This window comes from Labeo rohita, chromosome 14, assembly GCF_022985175.1.
Source record: "Labeo rohita strain BAU-BD-2019 chromosome 14, IGBB_LRoh.1.0, whole genome shotgun sequence".
Taxonomy (NCBI): Eukaryota; Metazoa; Chordata; class Actinopteri; order Cypriniformes; family Cyprinidae; genus Labeo; species Labeo rohita.
The window spans coordinates 29,287,445-29,313,927 of NC_066882.1; the positions used below are offsets into that span (position 1 = coordinate 29,287,445).

Consider the following 26,483-nt stretch of genomic DNA (forward strand, 5'->3'; position numbering starts at 1 on the left):
AATTCTATTAATTCTTATCTATTAATAGTAGAGTACTAATTCTAATTCTGTTTATTAATTCTTAATTCTAGTTACTTATGGGTCATTCAAACTTTCTTAAAAACTGTCAGCAAACCTTTTACATTTACAGTTGTTGGAACACTATCTCCCAGTTTCATAGACAAGGCTTAAGCCTAGTCCCAGACTAAAATGTAAGTCTGAGTTGTTTCAGCTGAAAGATACTTGCCCTGGCTGATCTTAAAATATAAAGTCTTTGTTTTGTCTCAAGATGCACACCAGTAATGTTTGTTTGTTTGTTTGTTTTTTCACATTTATAAAAAAAATACTTAAATTTCCTAATTGAACTATGGCCTAATCCTGTCTTAGATACTGTCTTGATTCTCATTTGATTAACTGGGATGTTACACAGTTTTCAAACTCCTTACTAGTACATTCCTCCAGGTATTAAGACAAATCCAGCAAGTGACCCACAAAATAAAAGACAGACCTCATTCCTTATCGGCTCTTCCTCAGTCACAGTATAGATTTAAAGGATTGGTTTTAGCCCACTCTACAGTGAGGACACAAAAGCTTTTGTATCCTCTCTTTCCCTGTAAATTGTCTCTGCATTGTACATGAAGGCCACTTTCGTATCTTTCAGTATAATATGAAAGGCCTTCAAAGATCAATATAATGACCATTAGCATTTCAAAGCTCTTTGAGGTTTGCACTTCTTGTAGGGCTTCAGCACAGGCAATATCTATGTTGCAACAGAATATTTAGACTTCAGCAGTCCATGTAATCCATTTCTTTAAATAAGATCACTTAAGCCCATTTTGAGAGACTTTGTGAAATAGAACAATCATCCTTAGTAGTTTGGCTAATGAGAAGGCTTTTTATCAGTCACATGCAAAAAAAAAAAAAAAAAAAAAAAAAAAAAGAAAAAAAAAGTGTCCTCTAGTTTACTGCTTAATTTCGACTGTGTGACACATCAGTTGAACTGATAACCAGTCAAACCTCAGCAGTGCACTGAATGATTCTAAACTTGTTTACCCACCAGCATAATTGAAAGACTCATATGACCTTGCTTAGTTGGCTAATTGGGTAATTATGTAAAGCAATGACTCATTAACATCTTAAAAAGTTAATTGGTGAGAAAGCACTGTATATTTGGAGGCAAACTAATATGCAACCCGTTCTACCAAGGCATCTGATTTTGCAACATCACTCACTATACAGACACAAAAGCACACTACAGAAGTTGTGTTTGAATAAATGTGTTTATATTTGCTGCTTTTTATGTGTATACTGTTGAGAAATTGCTAGATATAGTGGTAGGGGTCAGATTGACTGCTCAAAATTACTGATATAATAGAATGTTGGTAGTGATTATGTATTTTTGTAGGCGAACTTGGGAGTTAGCATTGCCCTGGTGCCCTAGACAAAAATGTAAGAAAATATTCCTTTGGCTTCTGGATTTTGGCAAAAAATAAGCTTTGTGACCAACAAAACGTTTCATTTTTTAAATGTTTTGATCATCATGATAATGAATTTTGAAGCCTAAATGCAATCGCAGTCGTAAAAAGATACATATAGGCTATAAATGAAACACACAATGGATGCATGAATTTAGCGCCACCACCAGTAAGCCTCCAACAACTTTTCCAGTCTTGACAAAAAAAAAAAAAAATTTTTCTGAGAGTTTAGATTCCAAGAGCATGATTATAAACACAAAAGGCTGTGAAAGCATGTAAAACTAGTGAGTAAATGAGTTTACCTACTATTGCATTTAACAAAAAAAATAAAAAATAAAAATAAAAGAATGCTTGTATTGTACATTTGTATAAGTGCCAGTATTATCATATCATTTTAATGATAACACTTGAGAATGCATTTGTCTACATGCTCAAAAGCTCAGCCGCTGTGTTTTCTTTTTTGTCTTGAGCTGTTAAGGGAAAGTAGGTCATCTCATTTTATTCACCAGCATGGAGAGTGTCAGTGGACTGAATTGAAGGGAAAATCTCCATTATTTTGCCACTTTTACTCATTCTTTCAAGGAAGAATTCATTACTTTGAAATTGTTCTTCAACTATCTTTTGCGCTCAGCTGTAAGGCCCTCTGCTTGTTAGTGTAAAATTATCCATGCAGCACATATTGAGTAAAAATGTTCCTTTTGAAAATCTCAGTGTGTACAAGTGCAATTCACTCAAGAGCGCTATAGAGTCAAATAAAGAGTGTCGGGTTTAACAAAACACAATTATTCTACCAAATAGCCTTATGTAAACTAAAACAATAGCAACGGGGAAAGCAAAACAAAGCAAAAACATTGTACCATCCTGCTAGAAGATATAGTTCTTGTCGTGTAAATTTTTATGGATGTTGTTACTATATCATGTATTTAACATGGTTGGACAGGAACTACCGGCTTAATAAAATGTGGTATAGTAGTTCTAGTCTCAATGAAACAAGTAATTTCCTGCTCTGTTTGACTTGAGGAAAAAAACATAGTAGCCTATCCATCATGATTTTGTCTGCCATGTCTACAGCTGCGCTCATCCAATCACATCCAGATTGCCATGCTGCAAAGGTTGCGAGGGCTGTGGATATCTTTGAGCATGAAACACACCTCCAAGACATTTTAGATAACCTTGTTGAGGCTTGCTCATTTCAAGAGGACAGACTTAGCCGCTGGCCACTGGTTTGGCAAGAATATTGTCCATGTCAGCTCCTGTCAGATCCAGTTTCCAGTTTGTGGCCCCTGGATTATCAGTAAGATGGTGCAGCAAGTTCTGTGCACCAGCTGTTGAATTCAAACATCCATTTCTGCTGGTAGTGCACTGGTCATCGTACCATGATGAATTGCTGTTGGTGTATGATGGGGCGAGTCTTCATGCAGGACATCAGTTGGTGGAGAGAGCGGGAACAGTCTAGAAATTCCATGAGCCTAAGGTGATACATCATCCAGAAAGACTGGAAGTTGAGATTTTCTGGTTGAAGCATCATCTTCAGGCTCGGGCAACAAGAGCAATGCAGTGTTGGCATGACAGAGTTAATGTTAGAAAGTCATGTAACCTACAACTCACCCTCTTGCACCTTTGATTCGCCTTCTGAAGGTGAAGTGAGATCTAACAGATTGATGCCAGCTGGATTTCTTTCCACTGCCACTGCCTATGTAGGTCTGTGCCGGTCGGCCCACAGGAGACGCTCAGCCATCAGACGAGTTATGGGGAATCTGGGTTGTTAAACTTTATACCTTTAGTTCTTCCAGCCTGCCATTTTGAAAGATGTCAGCTGGAGTTTTTCATTTCATTCCAAGCCTTGAAGTAAAAGTCTTTTAATGTTTTAGTGCTGAGGAGCCTTATAAGAAAAAGCGACTCATGAAATTGATGCGGGAAGAGACAATTGTATGAATAGAACAAATGGCAGGATATCACTGATTTAATGAGCTTAAGAAAAATATTATTTTACTCTGCTCTGCCTTAAAATATGCTTTGAATGATTTTAGCAGTTCGCTAACTTCCCTGAGCCACACTCACACTCATCCTTATGCTAGCAATATTTTTAATGGACAAAATTATTCAGATGATTTTCTTTCTTTCTTTCTTTCTTTCTTTTTTTTTTTTTTTTTTATTGTTTCACATATGTAGTTTTTCCAAAAACAGCAGTGGTTTCCAGCCTTTTTTTGAGTCAAAAGCCCCCACTGTCCTACACAATATTTGATTGCCTCCCATATTTGGCTAAGTTATGCTTTAATTATGGCAAAGCTGCTTGTTTTATTAACAGAAATTTGGGAGTGTTGAAATATTACATACTCTTGTATATGGCCATTTTGGAAGTTTGCTGAGGCTTCCTAGTCAGGGACCACTAGTTTAAAGCACCTTTAAAACGATGAGGACAAATTGAATAAAGGCAAAATTGCTTTTTATATGAACCTCTACAATCAAAGTGCATTTGTTAGCTCATACAAGAAAACAAACTCATCAGCAGGTATCGGGCACTCCTTAAAGGTATTGACCCAACAAACACAGTCTGATGAATTCACCGCTGTTGGAAATGAAGCCCCTACAGAGTCTTTATAGCTCGCTGTAGAGATCCCAGCAGGAGAGTCGAGTACCGTGTTTATGTAAGCATGTTTCTTCAGTACAGCCAGGTAACATCATCTTCACTTGCCTGCCCCCAACCGATGGTGTATTTGCACTGTCAGGAAACAAATTAGAACAGCAAAGTGAGGGATTGGTTTCTCTCATTTGGCACTTAAAAATTGATCGGGGTCAGTAATATCCAGAATGAGAAATCCCCCCTACTTGGCCTTTCTATCAGCGAGCTTGTTCTTAGTCTTGACAAATTGACTAACTTCTTTGGCTTTTCCACTCACTCCCCGTTCCCCTGACAACTGCCTGTGAACTGAAAGATTGTTGTTATGGACATGTCTTTAGACAGAAACTGAACCCTAAGGATGCCAGCATGGTCAATTAAAAGTGAAGATGGTTAGGATCTACACACATGGAATCAATACTCATTTTCTTTCTGCCAGAGATCACTCAAACTTAAATTTAGGCTTTTACCTTGTCAGCTGAATTTCTTCTTATATTAAAATGAATCGAATATTACAGTGAATTGGACTTCAGCTGGACCCCAGAGATCCATGGCTAAATGACAGGGTAATTAAGGAGGTGTAAAGGGTTTAATGAAGATATAACAAAATGTAATTAGTTTCAAATTAACCACACTTGACTGAATAGAAACTCTTTTCACATAGAGGAAAATACTTTTTCCACCCAGTTTGGGTTTCTTCAAGGTAGACCTTTGGACCCTGGGGTTGGAAAAAAACAAAAACAAACAAACAAAAAAAAACATCAGCCATAGCTTCAGCAGTTAGCACTTGTACTGTACACTTAATCCCATCTTTAGTATTATTTGACATTATTTAGTTTGGCTTTCAACGAGCAAATAAATTGTGTCTACATGGGAAACATGAGAGTAAATTATTAGCAGAAATTCAGAAATTCAACAGCTTCTTTTTTTGGGGACCATAACATGCTCCTAAAAGTAGATATGTGACCTGGACCACAAAACCAGTCATAAGGGTTAATTTTCTGAAATTGAGATTTATACATCATCTGAAAGCTGAATTAAAAAAATAAAATAAAATGAAATAAAATAAAAATTAAAAAAATAAAATATTGAGAAAATCTCCTTTAAAATTGCCCAAATGAAGTTCTTAGCGATACATATTACTAATCAAAAATTAAATTTGTATATATTTATGGTAGGAAGTCTACAAAATACTTCCATGTTCTTCATGGAACATGATCTTTACTTAATATCCTAATGATTTTTGGCATAAAAGAAAAATCAATTATGTTGACCTATACAGTGTATTTTTGGCTATTGCTACAAATATACCCGTGCGACTTAAGATTAAGACTTAAGGTTTTGTTGTCCAGGGTCACATATTTGATTGCACTATTGACCACTTAGCAAGTAGAGAGGTTTTTGTGGTCTCACCAATGTAGTTTTTGAGAGATTTCTGAAGCAAACAACAAAAATAGATTTTAACAGTGTTATACATCTCTCCTTTTTGCACCTGTTTAGTTTCTGATTCAGTGCACTTGGGTGCTCTGTTACGTCACATCAAAATGCAAAATCATCCAGCATCTGACTGCTCTGTCAACTATTTTCCTACAAAAAAGAAAACCCCACTAAATCTGTGGCAAAATAAATAAATAAATAAATCCACTGTATAATTTACCAACATGTTACCAACTTTTACTACTACTCTTCAGCATTTACAGACACTGCAAAGTTCTTCCCTGAACAACCAGCCCTGGAAACTTTTTTTTTACTCTTTGGGGCAGATTCACTAACGCTTTAGCATGTAAAAATGTACTCTCAGAGAAAGGTTTCACTGTTCTTTCTTAAGGTGATGATTCACAGAAAAATGTTGCTTGGGCACTTTTCCATTGAGAATGGGTAACATTTTTTTATCTGGATACCTAGATCAATCATGGACCCTGTGCTTCACCTGGTTGCCTGTTGATGGCCACATTGCCAGGCAGCATTGCTCAAAAAATTGCCTTGTGTATCATCACCTTTACACTACAAATCTTTCTGGGTTTGTCAGTGCATGATACACAATTTCTTAGAATCTCTGCAGCTTCATTCAATTTTTATAACTCACAACTACATTCATCATATTTAATGTTGTGCATTGTCTCATAACAAAAGTGTAATTATATTCTTTCATTACTTCAAGAATGTTCAAAGGGTTGACTCACACCGTTTCTCTACATTAAAGAAAAACATACTTAGCTTCACACTAACCTTGCACCAACTTCTCATTCTTAAGTGTTTTTCTTTTCATTATTATTATTTTATTTTTTCTAAAAGCCTGTCAGGATCATGCATTCAAGCATACAAAGGAAATAAAAATGTGACATGACAGAAAGCTGGAATTCAAAATTGAGGATTATAATAAATACATACATTTTCTAAAAATGAATGCCTGCTGATAACACTATTTAATGCAGTCTCTGTGTTATCAGTTTTAATACTCACAATACTAGTGCCTGGTTTAACTGTACTGGAGCTGGTTAGAGAATAAGATGCAGGCTTGAAAAAAAAAAAAAAAAAAAAAAAAAACGTGAGCAAATAGGCACAGCTGTTTTGTGAATTCAACCCACAAAAATTCTTTAGCTAAGCATTTTTTTTTTTTTTAATGTGTATGGACAATATATGATGACAAGTGTGATATAACTGATATTTTACAGGCCTGTATTGTTTTCAGTTTGCTTATTGAAATAACTTTGTTTATGTTTTATGAGCATTCGAATCATGCCAGACAGGTGTTTGGGTTATTTCCATGCATAATGTCAGGTGGTCTGAACAGCCAAACAGCAATGAGAAGGAATCAAACAATATCTGGTTGCAAATTAAAAAAAAAGTAAGTATGCAGTATTTATACAGGATTATTTACTCCCACTAATATTTATGCAGTCCAGTGACATTCTAGATGCTTTAATTGATTCTGACAGCACAAACTTTGCCAGTCTAGCCCACATGCTAATTTCAAAGGCTGTTAGATCAGATCAGAACAGTTCAATGGCGTGTCAAACACCCACAAAAGTAAGTTACAGCCTCCTCATCAGATTTAACACCTGTTTTTAGATACGTGGAGGAATGGCACAATCTGTCAATCATTTTTCACCAGCTCGTCAAACATTTAAAGCATTACAAGGATTCCCAGTATGGATCAGGAAGTGGTAGTGACAGAATGTGTTTTGTAATAAGCTCTCCTACTACTTTTTGAGCAAACTTAATTACTATACAGACAACAGCTTGCACAACAAAACATGATTTTTGATGTGCAAAATTGATTAAACACAGCAATAAATGCATTTTGGGTATATTAATAAAAGAAATACAATTCAACCCAAGTATAGGTAACACTTTATTTTAAGGACCAATTTTCACTGTTAACTAGCTGGTTATTAACATGTATATTACTAGCAAATTGTCTGTTTATTAAAAAAAAAAAAAAAAAACAACAAAAAAAACATAACATTATATTATATATTATATATATTATATTACTATAAAACATAGTAATGCCTTATTCTGCATGACCTCATACCCACACTTTTCTTATTAATAAGCAAAAATTAAGAGTTTATTGTTGAAGCAAAAGTCATAGTGTGACCAAATTATGTTTTGGATTTAAGTTTTTACTATGAATTTAAGGAACCTTAAGGAAATCAAAGTGCTGACCATTGTATATTTTAGGGTGTTGTAAAGATGATCAATCCAAAATGAGTTTAATGCACAGGAAATTTCAAAAAGGACATGAAAGCAGTGTTATATACATATCGGCTTAAGGAGATCGCTGCTGCTGTATGTCATCATCTCCAGCTTCAGAAGTGAAAGTGGTGTGAAATGTGTTTGAAATGTGGCAGCCGATGAGAAATGTAGATTCTGTTAACTTTTAGATAACAGATCTCAAATGGTCGCTGGATGATGCAAGAATCAAACTGAACCATCGTATTAGCTGATTAAACAGTTGCGTTTATTTGTTATATCTAGCATGTCGGTTTGAATAAATAAAACAAGAGTTTTGCAAATTGATCACTTGTGCTCAGATTCTCTTTCACTCTTCTTTTTTTTAAAGGAGACATTTCTTACAGTGATACCCAGAGGGAGCTGCTGGAGGGATGAAAGTCTGTGGTCAGTGGAGCAGATGCTGTGTTAATTAGCCATCCTTCCACTGAGATGCTGAGTACATGTACTATAGAGCTCAGGTTAACCATTGCCTCAGTTAACAGCTGTGGAGAAATGTACTTCTGGCATGTTTACCAACACTGCCTCTAATTGCAACGTGGAAGACATATATGTTTCTCCTTCTTTTTTTTTTTTTTTTTTTTTTTTTTTTTTTTTTTTGCATTCATATCTGCTTTAAATATGAAACTCATCTTGAATAATGACTATAAGAAAAAAAAAAAATATATATATATATATATATATATATATATACATACATTATATTATTAATAATAATAATAATAATAATAATAATAGTAAATAGTTATTTTTAATTCTAATAATACTTCACACTTTTACTGTATAATTACTTTTTTTTTTTTTTTTACTGTATTTTGGTGAGCATAATTTATGAGATTTTTTTTCAGTCAATCAATAAATGCTTACTCATTCCGAACATTTGACCAGCAGTGTATTTTTTTTTTCTTTCTTTCTTTCTTTCCCAAAACTAAACTAGGAGGCCGTAAAGCTGGAGAAGTGGCAATGTTTACTCATTTAATTCTCGAACTGTATCTGTTTAAACTTTATGTATAATGTCCATAAAATAATGAAACTTTTAATTAAATTTTCCCCAACAATTAAAATGCTGATTGCACAGGAAGTTATGACCATCCCTGAGGCATTTTAACAAACTTCACGCTCAATAAACTGACAAGCATCTTGAAACACGGTTGGTGGAAAAAAAAAAAAAAGAAAAAAAAAAAAAAAAAAACAGACAAAAGCTGCTAACTGCCAATTAGAACATTCAAACAGTGTAAATCCATTAACCGACTGACTCTTCCCGACATCCTTTAAAACAAAAAACCCTCTGAGATGAAAGAGCCAAAGTCTCTCCCACAACTCAGTCATAACATCAGCACACACACACCAAGGTGACCTCAGGCTTCAATCTGCCCGTGGAATCGTTGATAAACACTTCGTCATCCCACAAAAAGGAGTCGGAAAAGAGTGGGAGGGCCAAAAAAGTGTTGTTTGTTTAAATAATAGAGTGAGAGCCACAGTCTTGTCAATTCACATTGTCATGCTGTCAGGCCAAAACCCACCCCTAACTGACAGCCCCTGACATTAGGCCAGCTGAGATCAATCGTCTGCTGTGAGGGACAAAAGAAGTGTAACCTTTGTAATTGCAGTCATTAGCCACATAGCTTCAGCGCTGAGATGGTGGCAACCTCACGGTACACGCCTGCCGTCGTCTGGAGCCGTAATGAAGAGGGAAAACCGTGGGGATCATAACTTTCCGCTGCATGATGTGTGGGGGATTTATGATGCCGTGGCCCATTTTCAAAATGGCTGTGGAGGAAATATCATTAATGTCATGGTAGAGAGGCTTTCAATGTAATGGACAGCATCCAACTACACTTAAGGATCTACAGTAGCTGTATGTGTCCTAGCACTCGATTCACTTACCATGATCAAATACAGAGAAATACAGACATGGTTGGAAGAAAAACTTGTAAAATCTTTCTTAAATGACCCACTGCTATGTGGCTAAAAAACTGAAAGGTGTAATATGCGAGATGGAGCAGTGGCATGGCTGAAATTTACTTCAACATATGCTGATAACAGTATATAACTGTCTTAAATTAGTCACTTAATATATTTTATATATTTTTTTATATTAATGGCCCAAATAGTGAAAATGATTTCAGGGCTCAACGCTAAGGATTTTTCTACTGGCCCAGTCAGGCCAGTGGTTCAAAATTTTACTTGCCCAGTTAAAATTTTCACTGGGCCTGGAACAAAAAAACCCAATAGTTGCTGTTCATCATTGTTTTGACCCATGTTATCTTTTATTGTAATAAATAAGCTTATACGACATCACAATTTTACATACCAATTAAATTATACAATTCTCGATTCCAATTTGGATATCACAGCAAAACCTACTAGCCTAACAAATATAAGGTCCAAACATTACTTGTTTGTTCAAAAATTGTTTTATTACTATTATTTTATTACGAATGAAACGATGCGTAGGGAAAAACAGCAGATGGGCTGAATGAATGCAAATTCAGTTTCTGCCAGCAGGTGGCGCTTATGGACTAATGATATAGCGTTTCCCTGGTTACCACTGTAAACAAAGCAGCGCCATGCAAACCTTTCTTAAAGTAATTTCTCCTCAGAGACACATTAATATAAACCCATTACTATATTTTGGATGATATTTACAATATTTCGCGCATTGTGCACTGTGATCTTGCTCTGTCTGCTAACGTTACAGTATTTTTTCCTTTTTGCGTTCTTCATCGATCTTCAGCGTCTCTGTCCTCTGTGAACTAATGTTTAAAAAGTTCGTAATATTTCCACACACATGACATTTTGGAAAAATATTGCATGCAGTTTGTGTGCAAGCCCGGAACAGAGATCGGTTGAAATATGTCCGGTCGATCGGTGCATCTGTACTCCACTGTATAAATTAAACATAGATTAATCACTGTTAAAGCTACAAAGTTACTCGTCAGGACCGATATTCTGACATACTTTTTTAGGCTATCTGTCCACCAGAGACGCGTCTCTCTGTGATAGCTTGAAATTTCAAATGAACAAGACTTAAAAACACGAGCAATTGATAAACTTTCGTGATGACGCAGCAGTGGCTCGACTGGGCCAGTGACAGATTCGTCAACTGTCCCGAGCGTCATTCACGCTGGCCCCAGGCTATCGGGCACTTCTTATTGTCAAGCCCTGCATGAAAAGAAACATATTTAACATTAAATCGTTGCATGAAATAAAGCCGCTCTTCATTTTCATTGATGACTACAGTATTAATAATTTTAATTATAGACCTATAATTAATTGTATATATTAAAAGACCTGTTAAAAAAAAAAAAAAATCAATGAGGAGTAAGCTAATAGCCTATGTTTTATTATCCTCAAAGTGCATCATGCAGTGATGTGCTATGAAATTACTGCGGGGCAAATTATTATAATTTAATAATAAAAGTAACATAATAATAATAATAATAGGCCTAATAATAATAGAAATAATGTAACAGGCCTACATTAACTGGAAATGGTAAATCCTCTTAATAGTGCCAGTATTTGATGCTTTTGACAATATCTCTGGCTATCATCGTCACATGATACGATGTAGCTCAGCGCGGGGAGGTTATCATGGGTATCATTGCAATAAATTCACATTCAATCTTTAAATTGATGTAGAAACAACATAAAGAAAGTATTTTAAAATATTTGTTTAATGTCATCTTCTATTATGACTGAAGGCAATTATCACTGATTCTAGCTGATGTATCTGATTTTTTTCCTAATATTTAACCATTGACTATAGCCATTCAACATTATAGTATAACTAAGAGCTATCATTTTAACATTTATTAGGCTTTAAAAAAATAACTTCAAATTTAAGTGAACTTAAAACAATCTTCACATAAACCCATTATAATAAATGTAATTTAGCCCTTCAGCAAGAAAATATAGCCTAATTTAATAAAGTCATGAAACACTAAACATAAAGGTTAAAACTACAGAAGTTATTGATTTCCTCTTTCTAATTTTGTCCTTTGATTAAAAGGGTCATCGGATGCAAAGTTCACTTTTATGTGTTGTTTGAACATTAATGTGTTGGCAGTGTATGTACAAATCTACCCTATAATGATAAAAATCCATGCAGTTGTTCATCCCCTTTTTCAAATCGAGCCATTCTCAGATGCCTATCGGTGTGGCATCAGATCGACAGAGGCCGCTCCCACGATAGTTGATTGACATAAGCGTCTTACCTCAGACCCACCTAAAGCTGTAACAGTCCGACTTCCATTGTTTTGATGCCGGAGCAGGGATGTAAATTAGACAACAATATTTCTGATTGAGCGACTGAGGTGTTGTGTTGCTGGATGTAATAATGAACATAGTGGTCGTCATTTACTCCTGACATCTGAGCCGCTGAAGATGCAGTAGATTACGTTTGTTTGTGAATGGAATGCGCCTCCCAATCCACATATATCTGTCTATGTTTGCGCAAATCATTCACGTTACAGCTTCACTTACAGCAGAAGTGAGTATAAGTGTTTTTTTATGAATCTTTGCAATCGCCTTTCCTTATAACGTGGTAGTTAGGAAGTTTAGCGGCTAAACGTGCAGAGCTCATTTTGACAAAGTAAAAAGAGTGTTGTTTTACACTACCACTGAGAATTTTAAACCAAAGTATATTATAGACTTTTCATTAAGACCCTAAAGAATCATATAAACTGGGCATTTGATGACCCCTTTAACAGACATCACAGCAGCTGGTTATTAGGATATTTTGGCTGCTGTTACTTTAAAAGCTGCCGCTGCTTTAAATGTGACTCATAAATATTAAATACTTGCACATGCACAGTTTTAAGGCAGTTTTAATCGCCTTTTTTAAAATTCATGTCTTAACTGATGACATAACTACGTTGTTGCAAACTCGTAGTTTCAGCACTCCTTGCTAAACGTGATTGTGTTTGAAAGTGAAAGTGAAACCAAAAAAAACACCTCGCATAAGAAAGCGATTGACCATCCATTATAACATTATGTACACAATAATACTCTTTTACATTGTAGGCCTTTCATTTTTAATATTTGGCATGTTTGTGTGCTGCACGTCCCTGTGTGTGTAATAAGCAGAATGTATCTGGTGCAGTATTTTTCTGTTGCCTCAAAATAGCAACACGCCAACAATGCACCTGAACACACCTCGTTTTTAGACCAGCACACATTTGCCATTTAAACAGCGTAGTGCAGGACATGAAAATGATAACTGTGTCGGGCTAAAACTAGCAACGAACACATTGTATCAGGTGCATGATAGGGCCCTGTATGTTGTTTGTTCACAGTGAAACTGGATTGAAGGAACAGATTAAGGTATCAGGGGTAAATTTTGGGTTTTTTATGAATGTACAGAGGCCCCTTGCAACATTTTACATAGGACCACCAGAAGTCTAGGACCAGCGCTGGACACACTCTTTAGCAAAACACCCTAACATGAAGGTAAAGTGAAATTAAAGGAGAAGTCCACTTCCAGAACAACAATTTACAGATAATGTACTCACCCCCTTGTCATCCAAGACGTTCATGTCTTTCTTTCTTCAGTTGTAAAGAAATTATGTTTTTTGAAGAAAACATTTCAGGATTTTTCTCCATATAATGGACTGATATGGTGCCCCTAAGTTTGAACTTCCAAAATGCAGTTTAAATGTGGCTTCAAACGATCCCAAATGCGGTTGTAAAGATAAGAAGGGTCTTATCTAGTGAAACAATCGGTTATTTTCATTAAAAAATAATAACAATAATGAAATACTTTTTAATCTCAAGCGCTCGTCTTGTCTTGCTCGAAAAACTTGTATGTCGAAAAATTCGTATTTTCTCCCTCAACTTCAAAAATCGTTTCAAAAGCATCTTACATCCGACCCAGACTACATCCGAAGTTCCGACCCAGTCTTTCCAAAGAGAACATGCAAAGAAGATCAAACACCCTTAACAAAAAAGGTAAAACAGCGATATAGGATGATTTTGAAATTGAGGGAGAACATGAGATAGGAGTTTTTCGACATACCCTAACTGTCTTGAGCCAGAATACACAGAGTTCAGGAAGAGCAAGACAAGATGAGCATTTGAGATTATATAAAGTATTTAAATTGTATTTTTTTAATGAAAATAACTGGTTGTTTTGCTAGATAAGACCCTTCCTTCTCGGCTGGGATCGTTTACAACCGCATTTGGGAATCGTTTGAAGCCGCATTTAAACTGCATTTTGGAAGTTCAAACTCGGGGCACCATAGCAGTCCATTATATGGAGAAAAATCCTGAAATGTTTTCCTCAAAAAACACAATTACTTTACGACTGAAGAAAGAAAGACATGAACATCTTGGATGACAAAGGGGTGAGTACATTATCTGTAAATTGTTGTTCTGGAAGTGGACTTCTCCTTTAATGTTTACTAATTTCATCTGAGATTTAACTGAAATTTATGTATCTGATTGGGATGATATTGAAATTTCTATCTGATCAATCCATAGCTGGGAAGTTGGTAATTAAAAATTAATAGTTTTTAACCTCATTATATACGGTCAGTGTGCGCTTAAGGTAATTCCAAGGCTTCCGCAGAACCGGCTTTAACCATAAGCACTGAATACTAATACTCTTTCAGATTCATTACATGTATAAAGCTTGCTTGTCAGGACTGATTATGTTTTTAAATAACCCTTAAACACACTTTATGAAGCATGACAAAATGTCTTTCTTTTATGAAAGAAAAGTTTGTCCAACTGTTGCATTAAACTCTATAAAAATGTGATAATGAATTTTGAATTATTTCCCAAAGGGATTCTCATGATAAAATTATTTCTAACACTGTGGGGAATGTCGCCCTTAATGGATTCCCCCCAGTAAACTTTTGCAGTGTATCCTAATGGCACTGTGATATTACCCATGTCATTAAATGGCATACAATTATGCAAATATATGAATGGCTTCACATATACCATCAGAAACATAGAGACTGGTTGGCCTTCTTATTCAGATTTTCAGAGCAGAAAGTCAGGCATCTTCATCTTACAGCAGAGAGCCCACGCATGGGCAAATGAAGCCCTTTATGAGGATGTTCTGTCAGAGACTGCAACTGGAGCTGATGCAAATGTCTGTAAAAAGAAAAAGGAAAAGGGGAAATACTGGAGGAGAGCAATTCATATCACACCCACTGTAAAACTGCGATCTGTGTCACGGGCAGGCAAAAGGGACTCTGGAAGTGCTGAGGAAGCCAGCAGAAAATCATTTTCCTTAGGATGGAAAACCGCTGCGGCCTTCAATGTGATTTACTTTGTTCTCACTGAGGAGTCAATTGCATAAAGCTCAGAAATCAGACGACCAGTCCCAATCAGCTCATAGAAGCAATGGTCTAGTATGCTTAGACTGAGTCAAGCCATTTTTAACACTTTCTTTTGAAGTCTGTAGATACACCTACAATGCATCATAAAGATATTCTTAATGGATTATAATGCACCTTAAAATTCTTAACGAGATCTTGCAACTTATTATAAGTACAGTTGTAATACACTGTAATATAGCTGTATGTATTATAATCTAAAGTTTGATAAAGTATCCATAAATAAGTTATATTGGAACTGTGGTGAGTCGTCTCTAAAAAAAAAATAATGGATTGCAAGGTGCATAGAGCATTCAAATGTCTGCTTAATGCATATTCAGTGGCCCTACAAAGCATTTGTCATATTTTAAAATGTCTGAATGTCATTGCATTAGATAACAAAAGATCAAAGATGCATCTTCAAACAAATGCAAATGCTTTTCTCAGAACTAACTTCACTTTTCTGAAAGAAAAGTTCTGCTATTGCAGTGACATTTGTGCAACTGGTGCTAAGGTGATTTTCTGGATCTGCAGTATGCAAAACCTGTATCAAATAATAGAATGCCTGAATATACAGTATTCATGAAACCGAAAACCTGGATGTGACCTACTGTATCTGCTGAGAATCTGAAGTGTGGAACCAGTGGACACTTTTCTATCTCATGAGGCCACAAAAGCTGAGGAGCTGTCAGGTTCAAGAAGCTGAAAAATCGAAAAAAAGCAGAGATCTGTGAGCTGGGGCATTTTTTTAAAATGCTGCAGATACCAAAAAACTTGTTATTTTTGGTTGAACTGTACTTGTTTATTGTACAGTTACATTATTTTCAAGCTGTTAGTATTTTCTAAGTTAAAGAACATCAGATAATGTCTGTGAAAAGTCCTTCACTAAAAACAGCACATACTGTGAATGTACATCCAGATGCAGCCAGTCATATCTTTTCAAATTTCAACTTGTTTGATAAACCTTTTGCCTTTATCAGTGGTTCTCCAGTGTGTTTAAAAGGACAAATATTTAATGTTGCCTAATGAAATGAGGTTGTAAACAATAGTTAGAATTCAACTTGATAAATTCTGTATAACGTGACTTAGAAATAAGGCTTTGTTAGCTTTATTCAGTTCCGCATTGGGAACCCTTAAATCTCTTTAACAATCTGTATTATCACAAATAGCTTATGTCTCTTCAATATGATAATGTTGAAACCAGTGTTCAAGCTCAAGTTTGCTCAAGCAATTTGGTTGCATAACATTAACTTAAACTTGTCATAGGATAAGGTCATTGGTCGTTTCAGCTGTAGAACTAAATAGTTGTTGTTTTTTTATGTTCTGTTCAAGTTTCTTAAAGTTTCTACGTACAAGTTCTTGTAAAGATGCACTGGAAGTTTGTCATTGGGGCAGTATCAATTTTAAAGTAATACATTGTAATGTTTTGTCAACAGTACAATAAACTGGAACATTGAAAACTCTGGGGTCTAAGGGTGTTTTGGGGCCCTGCGGAAGTTTGACATGCCTTGACACTTGTGGTTTTTCAATTACGTATAAACATATAAATGGCTAAAGTCCGATAACGCTGTATTCAGCATTTCTTGCCTTCCAGTTTTGTTTAAACAAATAATCTCAGGCAATAATCTTAAAATCAAAATAGTATACTAAATGAAAAAGATTACTTAACACACAAATTTAAGTAGTTGCAATCAAAATTATCCAACCCCCCGAGACTGCAGCGCTTTACAAATACAAGTTTTTCTGAAGATCCAGGACTTTATAAAAAATTGCATCTACAACAGTTTACTGTCAAATTAAAAGTGATAATATCAATATATAATGTAATGTTTTTGACTTCTAGAATTTTTTTCATAATACAGCTATGCCACAATTATTCAACCCCTATTGAATAATAGAGAAGCTATGAAGAAGAAATAGTTTTATTATATTAGAAAGTCTAAGGCTAAGAAAAGTCTAAGATTTCCAAGACATTCCTAGAGACACAGCTGGCAGCCTTATTCCTTAGTTTAAAGTGTGTTGTACCAGAAAACTGTTGAGGGGGTTAAACAAAAAAAGCACAATATCATAAAATATTTCGAACTTAGAAAAACCTGCAATGTACAGCCAATGACTTGCAAGATGACCTGATGAAAGGAGGAACAACATTTCAATGCAAAGTATAAGATGAACACAAGACAAGTATCGCCGTCATGTTGTTCATCTTGCTGAAATGCACTCTTGACCAAGAAGAACAAAAAGGCTGACTTGATTTTTTTTTTTTTTTTTTTTTTGGATAGACCTATGGAGCTCTGGAAGAATGTTTTATGGTGTGATGTGACCAAACTTTCTGGACCTATGGATCAGTGGTATATCTGGTACAACAAAAAGGCAGCTTATAAGCAGAAGAACACCATCTCTATCGTCAAACATGGAAGTGGGCTAGTCCTGTTATGGGGTTGTTTTACTGTAGCAGGAAGTGGAAAACATGACTGTGTGAAGGATATCTTTGAAGTATCAGGCCATTTTGGCAAGAATTGTGATGGCTTTGGTGCAAAGACTGAAGCCAATGATCAATGGACTTTCCTGCAGGACAATCATCCCAAAGTATACATCCAAATCTACTTATGCATGGTTCAGGGATCAGTCACGGAATGTTCTTGAGTGGCCTGTTCAGTCTCCAGATTTAACACTCATTGAAAATATTTGGTTGAATTTGAAGAAAGCAGTGGCAAAGCATGTGAAAACCAAAGATTACCAGTGATCTGAAAGCTTATTCAGGCGAGAAAAGGGCCAAGATTGTAGGTGACAGAAGCTTCTAAGCACTTCCAGGCAGCATTTATTGGTGGTTTTAAAGAATAAAAGTTTTTGGGTAACACTTTCTATGAAGCCCCTATTTATAATACATTATAATGGTATTTCTAAGGCATTATAATGAATGCATAATGCATTATAAAAAACCTTATAATATGTTATATCATCTCATGAATAATCATAACAACAATTACAATACATTATAATACTTGAGTATTTGAGGTTTATTTATTATTTATAACACACAATGGACAGCATATAAAATCTACTTAATTTATAATGGACTATATCATATTACATGTATTTTTTACATTATATTACTTTTTATTTTGATGGTCCCCCTAGTCTATTGACAATAAGCAATTTTCCAACTACATGTCAACTAACACTCCTTTAGAGTATTAGTAGACTTAGGTTAAGGTTAGGCTAGGTAGCAGGTTCACGTACTTGCAAAGTTACTTATGATCAGTTTGTCTTTTGGGAACCATCAAAATACAGTGTTAGCATATATTTAGCATACTACTACTACTACTAATAATAACTGTTAGCTGACATGTAGTACCATCAAAATAATCAATCTGATAATACAAATGTCATGATACCTGATCTAATGGCTCTTTGAGAAATATTATTATTATCATTATTATCATTACTTATAAGTGGTCTTTGTATGCTTTAAGTAAAGTGACATGCGTAACATGGCAAGATATGAGACTTATAATACGTTATAACTATGAGGAGGTAATCATACTGTAACGGAGGTTGCCCCAAAAAGTTACAAAAAACAAAAAAACAAAGTCCGTCGGACGCGGGAAGCGAACCCGGCTCCTTTTCCCGACTCCAAAACGCCGATTTTCGAAGTAGGGCGAAAACCTCCTCTTCCACCATTCCCGGAAATCCACCAAATCCACCCGCAAGAGCTGCCTCCCGAGGGAACGTGACCCACAAGTTCCGGTACGACCTTCCTTCCGGTCTCTAAACCGTATACTATATACACACGTTCCCCTAATTGGTCTTCCTTAATTCGTCATATTTTTGTAGGCGGAGTAACGGAAAAAATAAAAAATAAACAAAAAGGCAGCACGGAGAACACTGGTGACGCCACAATACTCTTAAAAGCTATAACCACAAATAAGTAAAAATTATAATACATTAAAACTGTTCTTATGAATACTCATGAGATGATACAACATACTGTAAGTTTTTTTTTGTAATACATAATGCATTTGTTATAATGCCTTAAGAATACCCTTATAATGTATTATAAATACGGGCTTCATAGAAAGTGTTTTTTGCTGGTGATTTTGCACCAAATTTTACTTTTGGGGGTTGAATAATTTTGAACATGAACGTTTAGAGCCAGTTTAATTTTTTTTTTTTTTTTTTTATTATTCACCAACTTACATTCTCAGAATTACTCAAATATGTATTAATAAACTTTCTCTAAAAGTGTACTGATGCCTTTGTTGAATTGGTTTCACAAAATGTTGTTCTCTGCAGCAAAATGGCTTGCAGGTGAATCATTCTGATTGCAACTGTATGCTAATACAACTTGACCTGCTTATTTTCACCTTTTGTAAAAAAACATTAGGTTTCCACACTTTTTTTGTTTGTTTGTTTTTTCATCTGACTTTAACAGTATTGTTGATTTGATGAGTTGCTATTCAACACTGAACTGCACTGGATTGCATGATGAAATCAACATATCGAGCAAGGCCAAAATTAATTATAAAAATACACATAATTTTGTACTGTATAAGCTATTTTTTATATGCTTAAAATAATTTAATATAAAATACATTGTTTTTATTTTTGATATGATTAAACAAATGCAATGTGTAATTTCTTTTGGTGCATGAAATATTTCTGCTAGGTTCTTCTCAGGCATGAGTATTTCACTTCACAGATCCCTTTTATCAGCTCACTGAAGAGAAAAGGAAGGTTAAAGTGTCTTTCTGAATAGCTGCTGCTGGGCCAGTACTGCTATTACTTGGGAAAAAAAAGAAAATATGCTGTCTAGCTTAATGCACACTCTGAGGAGACTTGACTAGACATTAACAACAGAGAGCGTGTAAATGTTTCTGCTGTTATTTTCTAGCATGCAAAATTGGATTTTTATCAGTGGCATTTTGTTTGCTCTTCAGAAGCACAAATCCAAAGGTCCATAAATATTTATTTCACCTTAAACTATTTGGTGTCTCATCTTTTAATTAAGGGAACATTTAAAAGAGATTTAAAACGGGTAGTCTAAAGTCAACAGGAAATCCCCCTCACAAACCATTTCAGCTTTGTCACGGAAATGTGAACTTTCATGGATTTTTTTTTTTCTCTAGGCCTAGAGTAGTGCTTCATCTGAAAAAAAAAAAAAAAAAAAATCACACTTCAGACTAATAAAGGGTTGTGTGTTCCCTTGTAATTGGCCGACAGTCTTCCAAGGTATATGGTTGCTAATTAGCACCGTGCTTTTGTGCCGTTTCTAAGCTGTTGATAGTTTGCCGGTGTTCTTAAATAAGTGTGCTCTTACTCTAAACTACAGACAGCTAATCAAGTCTCTCTCGGGACTGCTTTCTCTAATGATAATTGCTATAAGGCTCAGTGATGAAACACATCGGCACCTCACTGATCTGGAACCAGTGATGAAGTTTCTCTAACAACGTCTACGATTACAATTTATGGCAGCGACAGCAAATTCTAGGACTGCATAACAGACCCTACAAAAATTGCTATCCTTAACATCGAGCTCTTAGATAAGAGTCACAATGGGCACTTTGCAATACAATCTCCATCTGTGATTACACAAAAGAGACCTCAATCACTTTTGTATGAGGTGTTGGAATACGCAAAAAAAAGGTGGAAAGGAAAAGCCCAGGTAATCGTGAGGCCTATCTTTGATGCCAAGGGAGAGATTGTCAAAGTACTATGGAAATTTAATATCCGGTTGATAAATCATTCCTTGCCTCTGGTGCTCAATCACAGTGGATATGGAAGACAAAGGCAAGATGGTTTCCTTTCACTGTTCTGCTAATTTAGTAAAGCGGTAATGAATTTCATCCCATCACATGTGCTAGAAATATCCTTCTCTCATTTTCACAGAATGTCTTATGCCAGGGTTTTTCAAACTTTCTGATGCCAAGGACCCCCAAATATGATATTTTCTTTGTCAAGGACAACTTTTAAAATAACCAACTGTTATATTGTTGCAGATTACTGAAGCTAAAGCAAATTATTAAAATGTTATCTGAGAAAATATTTATTTTCAATTAAATTCATATTTGAATTAAGATTAACACATAAAATACATTTATATATAAATATTGTTTTGTATTCCTTGCAGATAAAAACCATGACTTTCAGTACATTTAAAATGTAGCAAATTAAAATTAATTCAAAGTATTGAATTTAAATTATGCAATTAATTTTGATTATTATCAGGACTTAAAGTAAATATAAATGTATTGCATTTACAACAATAATAATAATAATAATAATAATAATAATAATAAATATTATTTTAACATACTAACTTTAACAGCCCTACAAAATACAAACAAAAATAAATATATATCATTTATACAGTATACAGTTTTGTTAAATTTGAAACTACAACACCTGAATTAATGTGCCATTTCTTTTCAGAAACAAAGAACTTTAATATTTAAAACATGCAAACAAATGATTTACGTCAAGAATAGGTGAATAGTCTATTTTTAAACATGTACATAGAAATTCACTCTGAATCATCACATTACAGACTCTTGCAGTAAAAATGTCATTATGAAAACAGCTCATTCAGTACCACAAATGAGACTAGTTTGTGGGAAAAGAACAAGTAGTTCTTAGAAAAAAAACAAACAAACCTTGTAGGCTTATGCTCGGATACTCAGAGGAAATTACAACTGTCTTTGGCAGGGCTGATCTGTTTTATCTGTAAATACGGTGTTGCAGCACTTAGTCATTGACATGGATAACAGTGACAAAGAAAGAGAAAGAAGAAACATGTTCTGTGTGTTCTACTTACTCTTATTTTACCCGGACTTAATATGGTCATGGTTAAAAATAGATTATTACAATAGTCATGGCTTGTTCTTGTGAAATAAGTCTCTTATACTCACCAAAGTTGTATTAAATTGATCAGAAATACACTGAAAACCTCATAAAAATATAGTAAAATATTATTATAATTTAAAACATTCTAAAAATTAAATAATAATAATAATAATTACATTAAAATTTCTATTTGAATGTAGTTTAAAATCACAGGGCCAAATAACCATCGAATGCATTCTTAAAAATGTATTTTGCATTTGACATAGGAAAACAGGGCCCAGGTAAAGATCCAGTAATTTCATCATTTTTTTCATCACTGGGGTTGTGAATCATTTTAGCAAATAATCACAATATTGGGTTTAACTTTATTTTGATGGTCCCATTAACACATTCTGTTGACTATAAGCAACGTTGCACCTACATATCTACTAACTCTCATTAGAGTGTTAGTAGAATATTAGTGGACTGACATACTTTCAAGGTTGTAGTGAGTAGAATGTCTGTTGAGAAACCATCACAATAAAGAGTTAGCAGTTATTAAGCAGACAGTCTACTCTAATGAAAGTTAGTTGACCTTTAGGTGCAAGGTTATTTATTGTCAACAGAATGTTCAAATGAGGCCATTAAAATAAAGTGTTAACGAATACTGAAATGTAGTAAAAGAGGTCAATTGTCAAACTGCTTAATATTTTTGATGAAAACTGTGATACTTTTTTTTTTTCAGGATTTTTTGACAAATGAATGATTTGATGAATTTATGCACCCTTGACGAGCAGAACTATTACCTTTTTTCTACTGACCCCAAACTTTGGAACAGGAGTGTTCTTTTTAGTAAAACAAAATATTTTTCAATTTAATTACCAGAGACAAATGAGAAATAACTATTCACAGGTTGATTTGTTCAAAATCAGCAACACTAAATATTGCTGTTTATTTAAGCATCACAACAACAACATTCTGTCAACCAATGGTGTGAGTTTGGGGCGGAGCTGGCTTTTTATTTAACCAAATATGGGCAGGGGGCGTTTGTGGAACTGAAACAGTCATTTTATTGTAAAACACTTGAAGAATTCAGATGCAAAACCAGCTAAATCCATCTGACGTCTTTCTTTACAAAATGCATTTTATCAGGCTCAGATGTATAGGTTTCTATGTAAGTACCGGTACTTCTGATTGGGCTGAGGCTGGTATTTTAGTGAGTTTAAAGAAAAAGTATTTGATGGACGTATAATATGTGTCAAGAGCATTCACTCAGTATCATTATCTCATTTTTGACCGAGATGGCTTTTAGCTGGTTTTGCATCTGAACTCTTCACCTGTACACTTGTTGCCACTAGGGGAATTACAAAGCTTCTTCCCACTTCAGGCATGTTTTTACAGTGCATAACAGTAATAAACACATACATAAATCAAATTGGAATGAAATACCATAAAGAATCGTTTTGAATTCACAATGACTTCACAGTATTCTTAACAAATTGTCATCGTTAGAATTACAGCTACCTTGCATTGCCCACTAAATGAGACCTCTCTGTCAATAACCCCCGCTTGATTTGGAAAATTATACGTATTCATCTAACGTTACAACAGTTTACTGACTCACTGACAGGCAGGGGTTTCCAGAGGAGCCAATATCCTTCCAAATCAGGCGAGCTGGGCCGTGATTATGAGCTATCCCACTGCTGCAATATTAATGGAGAGTGTGAGGCAGTCCCTGGGCAAGCTTAATCACTGACTCTCACTCTCCTTCCTCTCTCCTTGCTGCCTATGAGACAGCTGTGAGAAAAAGCCTCATCTGAGGCTGTGTGTGAGTGCCATCCAGACCTGCAGTGAGTCCCAGTGCTGACATTTCCTAAATGGCACATGTTTGTCAGCAATGTCACAGGAAGAGCAGCTCCTGCAGTACTTAACAGGCTGCTCATCCATGCGAGAGCCAGAATTATGCACTGCGTTTACAGAAAAATTCTGAAAAAATCCAGAAAAATTCAAATAAACAGTGACTTAGATTATTTGTCACAGGGCAGAAGTGATGCAATATGAAGAAACCATACCCTCCATTAACTTCAAAATTAATAATAAGAAGATTACATATGTACAGGCAACAAGGCAGTGTGATTCTTACGTCAGTGTAATACCTGAATTTCTGTTGAACTACATTGCCCATAGTCCAACAGAGAACCCCACCAATCAGAGAAGTTGTTACCATGAAATTTAATATTGTGCCAAATGTAAGGGGTTCTTTAGGTCTTTCAGCATCATACACCCTCACCCAGGTGACCTAGTCAGGGATGATCAAGCCCTGACCTGTGTCCCATCAGCATTTGGCCACTGACTATCCATAGCCATCTTAAAGCTCTTTCTGCAGTCTCTGTTGCAAGTCTAATGGCTGCTTTCCTCTGGGGCCCACTCAACACCAACCTAGTGAATGCTCTGTGACCCAGTGAGCCCCCTAACCCCTCTCTCAGCACTGATCAATCAGACCTTTAAACCTGACGCTTTTACTTTCGAATGCCTCTTCCATTTGATTTTCCCAGGGCACAGTAAATTCTATCAAAGCAAGCTGTTTCAAGACCTCAGACACAATCATGATGTTAGGTCGCAGAGATGTTACTATGTGCTGGGAATTTCAGCTACTTCTCCAAGTCAACCAAAAGCTGCCAGTCCTGTGCTGTATGGAGAAGGCCTGGTGGATTTTTGTGCTGCGATGTTCACCGCTCTCCTTCTTTCACAAACTCTATTTCCTTCCTAGCTCTGTGGTGGTACTTACTTCTTGCAAAGGCCAAGGAGACCCTCTTCACTACTGCCTTCAGACCTGGTCATGCCACCAGCAGGTGCAAGAGCTTTTGGGCAGCAGCTCAGGATGTGATCTAGTGACCCTTTTCCATTAAAAAGGGAGCAGGAAGGAGTATCAGCTTTGCCCCACAGCTGGGGGTTCACTGGGCTTGGTTCCGTTGCATTTTCCCATCTCATCCTTGCCCCATGCCCATTGTTACTTCATGTCTGCCATCATGCTTATACGAATTTTCTCCACTGTCACCCTCACCTCCTCCTGCACAAGGTATCACCTTTCCTTGCTGAGCCCTGTGCTTCCACAAGCCACCGCCCCCACTATGGCCTTGTGCCTTAACCCTGATTCTGCTTCCTCCGGCTCCCTTGAGGTTCTACACTCTCTGCAAGTACAGAGCTCAGTATCAGCTGCTGATACTTTGCTTGATTCTCTGTACTGCATTGCTTCTCTGGTGCAGGAGACCATGAACTCCTCTGTGATGATGCTAAAAGGGAGCTTCAGGGTGTTATTCTTCCCATACAGAGCTGTTGTACTCAAGCTGTGTAATAGACCGAGTCATCTGCAGAGATAGCTGCTAACTCTCTTCTCCATGAGCTCGACCAATGTAATTGGCACTTCATGTACTACAGAGGCTATAGAATCCATGGCAGGATAACATGATGGTATATCCAGCACTTAAACTTCACAGGCAGGCCAGATTTATCAACCTTGTTAAGCCATGTCTCAAGCTCACTGATGGAGTCAAAGAGGCTGTAGTCAAAGAGCTTTCTAAGATTCTTCACTGGCTTCTCACTAATGGATGGAATTGGGGTGCCCTCCAGCATGAAGCGGAATTTGTATGTGACTTTGCCTCTGGATTTGGCAGACTTGAAGCTTATTCTTGCCCACTTGGTAAGCCTCCCAGACCTTGGAGGATCCATCTGATCCTCAGAACAGAAGATGTTGAGACTGTGAGGTCGTCCATGTAAGCTCTTATCAGTGGTTGGCGTACCCCAGACTTGGACAGCTGGCTTCCATACTCTACCTCAACAGTTTTGACAACCAAGATCATGGCAAATGCAAAAAGATTACTGAAATTGTGCATCCAGTAATAATACCCTTCTCTAGGCAATGCCAACTTGATGTTACAGACACAACTCTACACTATAACCAAGTTGTTATAGTAGTCCAGGATGAGGTCTGTGATCTTACTGGGAGCATGGGGCCAGTTCAGTGCAGTCTCTACCAGCTTGAGTGGTATAGACCCACATGCATTGACCAAGTCAAGCCACGGCACAACCAAGGCTTTTCTGTTCTCCTGTGCTTCAAAGATCAACTAGGTGATTACTCCAGTATGCTCAAGACTGCCAGGCATCCTGGGAGTTTCTCTCTGCTTTCCTGTTCTTGATGTATGGAGTTTTGATGATTTTCTCATCCTCTTGACCGAACCATTCAACTCCTTAACTTACAGTGACTGTAGTCAGGGCTTGAAGGTGACTGTCAGTATCACACTTCCACATGTTTGATGTTATCCGGGCAACATCTACTCCAAACTGCTGCCACTCCCTCTTCTTGCGGGCTGCAGGCCATTTTACTCATACATGTTGGTTTACACTGCCTGGGGCTGGGGCTTCTGGTGACTGAAGGTTCTGGACCAAGCTCCTTCTGCATCTCACCAGGGTCATTTTATTTATTTTTTATTTTTTTAACAGAAGCCATTATTCCTGTCTTCACTGTCA

The 26,483-nt window shown here is 36.1% G+C and overlaps 1 pseudogene; it reads right to left on the bottom strand.

Moving 5' to 3' along the window:
* Window positions 1-24,259: 24,259 nt before the first annotated feature.
* LOC127175760 (uncharacterized) lies at window positions 24,260-26,119 on the bottom strand (annotated as a pseudogene).
* Window positions 26,120-26,483: the final 364 nt, after the last annotated feature.